This window comes from Arvicola amphibius, chromosome X (genome assembly GCF_903992535.2).
Source record: "Arvicola amphibius chromosome X, mArvAmp1.2, whole genome shotgun sequence".
NCBI classification, from domain to species: Eukaryota; Metazoa; Chordata; class Mammalia; order Rodentia; family Cricetidae; genus Arvicola; species Arvicola amphibius.
The window spans coordinates 74,256,573-74,261,184 of record NC_052065.1 but is presented as its reverse complement, the minus strand read 5'-3'; the positions used below and the strand labels follow the sequence as shown (position 1 = coordinate 74,261,184).

Below are 4,612 nucleotides of genomic sequence, written 5' to 3'. Positions count from 1 at the left end.
TTAAAAAGAAATCTGGAAAATAGAGAATGGTAACAAATCTAAGACCTTTTATTAAGGTGAATCATCCAATGGGCTCTCTACAGACTGGAATCTCTTTGCCTTTTCTATTGCCTAAAGGATGGCCTCATATAGTTGTTCATTTAAAAGACTGAGTCTTCCCTAGACATTTACAAGAAAAAGATAGAGGAAAAATGTTTACATGGTACCTACTTATAATAATTATCAGCCTATAAAGAGACATCAATGAAAGACTCTCCCACAGGGAATGGTAACTAGCTCTAACCTATGCCAATATTTTGTAAGTCAGCCATTGGAAATGATATGTAAGCAATTTTCTCAATCTATAGTTTACTATTATATAGAAGACTATTTTTAGCTGATGAAAATGTTGATAGTTTAGAATGTTTAAGAAATAAAATTTTGCCTTCTTGGGATTACAAATTCCTTCTGAAAACAATAAAAAGAGGATAATCTATTAATTATATAGGATATAAAAGAGGTCTCCAAACAATAAGACCCCAAAAGGTACAAATTAGGAGATAAAATTGCAGACTCTTAATTACGTTCAAAGACTGCTAGGAGACATTTCCAATTTATGGCCCATTGTCAAAACAATGATACATTGAGTAATTTGTTCAAAACCTTGAATGGTGTCAAGGAGTTAAATTGTCCAAGACAGTTATCAGCTGAAACTGAAAGAGAATTGGCTTTGGTGGAAAAGATATTACAGATTATACGTGTGGATCATTTCGATCCAGAGCTTTATTGTGTTCTTATTATTTTACTCTTTAAGCATTCTTTTACAGGAAGACTAATTCAGAAAGAAAATATGAAAAATAGTCTTAAAATGTATCTTTTAAACATGAAAACAAAGTAAAAATTTAAAAAAATTCCAAGAGGAAAATTGAGACTTTACCAATGGGTAGGAATAAACCCAGCAGAACTTTTACTAATGATGAAATTGACAAATTATGGGCAGAAATTGAAGCTTGGCAAGAACTTGCAGTATTTTTTGGAGACAGATTAACAATAAATATCTCAAAAGCAAGGGAATTCAATATATAAATAGAACTAGCTGGAACCTTCCTTTCATTGTACAGGGAAAACCAAGATCTGATACCCTTACATTTTTTACTGATGTAAATTAATCAGGAAAGGCAGTTTACAAATGAGAAAATTTAAGTAAAGTGGCTCAATACCCATATGTTTCTGTCTAAAAATCAGAATTATATGCTATTCTCATGGTATTAATGGAACTTATAGAACAGGTTTTCAATGCTTTACATTTGAAAAAGGCTGTACAAATTAAGATTGAGGATATAGAGGTACTGACTCACAATATGCAGAGTTGATTTGTATATTGAAACTGCTGAAGTTATACCAGATGATACAAAATTAACTTTATTATTTATCCCATTATAAGAAATAATCAGGAATAGGAATAATTCTGTATATATAGAACAAATCTGATCATATACAGGTCTGCCAGGTGCTCTAGCACAAATAATGTAGAAATTGATCAACTTTTTATAGAGAATATGTTAGAGGACTCAAAAATGCATAAAATCATCATGTCAATATCAAAGGTTTGAAAAACAAAATTTTTATTTTACTGAACAGCAAGCCAGAAATTTTCAGAAAATGCCCTACTTGTTCATTATACAACCAAACCCAATGACTAACAGGAAGTAGCTCAAATGGTACTCAAAGGAATAAAATCTGGCAAATGGAAGCCTTCTATTTTATATAAGTTGGAACACGAAAATATGCATGCTGCAACATTGATATCTATTCAGATTTTCAATGTTTTAAGTTTGGAAAAGGCTGTACAAATTAAGATTGAGAATACCCCAGCATATGTCTCTAGTAAAATGAACGTTTTTTTTTGCTTACTACAATATAAAGCATATTACAGGTGTACCACACAATCCTACAGGACAGGAAATTATGAAAAGATCAAATTGAACTCTAAATAATATGTTAAAAAGAGATATAGAGGGATGACAAAGACCCTCATAAATAAATTGAATAATGCATTAATAACTTTGAATTTTCTAAATGCTAATGGGGAAGGAATGATATCTACAAAGAAACATTTGATGATAGAAAAAGCTATGGAATAAATTAGCATGTATTTTTTTTTCTGAGAAAAATTTTACTGGCCTTTTGGATAAAATTTATTTGACAGAAAGAATGACCCATCATACTTCTGCTGGAACCAGCGCATGGCTTCCTCTTTGCTGATTCTGTGTTTGGCCCAAGTGCAGCCTGTCCTGCGCTTCTTGTCTGCGATGCTGAAACCTGGCCTGCCCAGCACCACATAGAAATCCAGGCCATAGATCCCAATGCTTGGGTCATATCTAATGCCCAGGTCAATGTGGTCTTAAATCCCAAAGCTGAAGTTCCCAGTATCTGAGAAGGTATTTTTCCGCAACTCATACTCCTGCACCTTCAGTCCTTTTTCCAGAATTTCTTCTGCCTTTGCTCCACAGACAGTACAGTGAACAACAATCTTCATTTCTCCTTATGCCGAAGGACCTGACGGTGTACCTAGCTTTGGAAAAGACAGGTGTCTGGCCTGTGAGCTGCTCCAACACCTTGGCTACCCAGATCAGTCTGTCCCTGCTGTCCCCAACACAGATATTGAGGCAGAGCTTGCGGATGCAAAGTTCCCGCATGGGGTTCTCCTTTTCACCTTGATCTTGAGACATGATGGAGAACAGGAAGACTTAAAAAAATTCCTTATAGTTTATTTAACTTTATTTTATGTGCATTGGTATGAAGGTGTCAGGTCCCCTGGAACTGGATCTTCAGACAGTTGTGAACTGCCATGCAGGCAGCTGGGAACTGAACCTGGGTCCTCTGGAAGAGCAGTCAGTGCTCTTAACAGCTGAGCCATCTCTCCACCCCTGCATGTATTCTTTAAAGATGTGTTTACCTCAGAATGGAAACCATGATATGTGTTACATTGGGGAAGGGGATTCGCTTTTGTTTCTGCAAGAGAAGAAAAGCAATGGGTACCACCGTAATTGATAAATATTAGATTTGAGCAACAGTGACCATTCACTCTAAACTAACCTATTAAACTAACAAATGCTTTCTGTTTGATCAGATATAACTTGCCTTAAGGGAATCTTTCCATAATTGGGGTTGGAAAAGGGTTTTGTTTTGCTCTTTTAGAAAAATGAAGGCATTCAACTAAGGAATCTGAGGACCACTAGACAAACGAGACACGCAATGGAAAAGGACAAATCATCAAAAAAAATCCCAAGAAAAAAAGTAATTTTGCCTATCATCATCTCACATCTCCAGCAGAACAAAATCTTATAAATATTCCCAAATTCTTTTTAGTTCCTAATCATAACCAATAACAACTTGTAACCAAAGCCTCTAAGCAATGGCAAATATCTATAACCCATTGAACAACCAAAAACCATCTACCCCACCTCTTGAGAATGGGCATCATATTCTTAAATTTACTTCCTTCTGTCTGGGGGCTACATGCTGAAAAGAAAAGTTTAGATTAATTCTCAAGTCCCAGAAGAAATAGTTGTATTATTTGTTGTCCAGTCCAGTCTCTATGTAATGAGGGAGTACAGAGCTTGTCTCAATCCTGGCTAGGGTATTCTTTTAGACTGAGTCATCTAAGATAACCACCTTGAAATTGTTCTGAATAGTTTGTAGTCCAAAGACAATCTTTAGGTGATGTCTTTCAGCATAGAATTGTTATCATTGTCCTAGTGGTATCATTATTGTGTGGCACCATCCTTTTGGAGACTTCAAAGGTTGCTCTTAAGCATGGTCTTGGTTCATTTCAGAAAACTTAAACATTTTAAGTGTCATGTGCAGCAGATCTCAAAGAGGTTAACATTCTTTGTTATGTGTACCCAGAGTAGAAAAATTTAATTCTTAATTACCTGATAGAGATTCAAACATGAAATCATGTACAGGAAGATAGAAAGTACTTTTTCTAAAATTAGTTAGTAGTTGATATGATCGTTAATATAATAATAAAAGTTTTAACATATATATTTTATTCTTACAAATTTTTAGATTGTTCTTATGCCTCAAGAAATAGAAACCAAGTATTATGATATTAGTTGCAATAAAAAAGATTTTTAATTTTATTTTTCTTCTATACCATATCAGGAGGGTCTTCTGACATAAGACAGAGATTTTGAGTTTAACTTTGTCAAGCATGCTTGGGTTTAAAGAAGGAGAAAGTCACACTCCAACTCCATAGCCAACATTAATTTTTAATTAGATTGGGACTACAAAAGCACTATTTGCATTATATGTCTCTAAAGGGCATCAGAAACAAAAATTTGGGAAGATTTATAAAATTTTACCCTGTTGGAAACGTGATATATGTATAGGCCAATTCATTCCTTTTCTTGGTACAATTTTTTTTTCTGGTAGATTTGTCCTTTTTCTTCATATGTTCCATTTGTCTAGTGATCTTATGATCCATTAGCTGGGTGCCTTTACTTTCCTTAAAAGACCAAAGCAAAATCCTTTCCCAACCCTAATTTTGGGTAGTTTCCCTTCTTGCAAGTTGTATCTGAATAATAAATCTAGCAATTGAAAAGCATGAATTTAGATTGAAAAGCCA

General features: G+C 34.3%; 1 pseudogene; it reads right to left on the bottom strand.

Moving 5' to 3' along the window:
* Positions 1–2,155: 2,155 nt before the first annotated feature.
* LOC119804335 lies at positions 2,156–2,711 on the bottom strand (annotated as a pseudogene).
* Between the last annotated feature and the right edge of the window lie 1,901 nt (positions 2,712–4,612).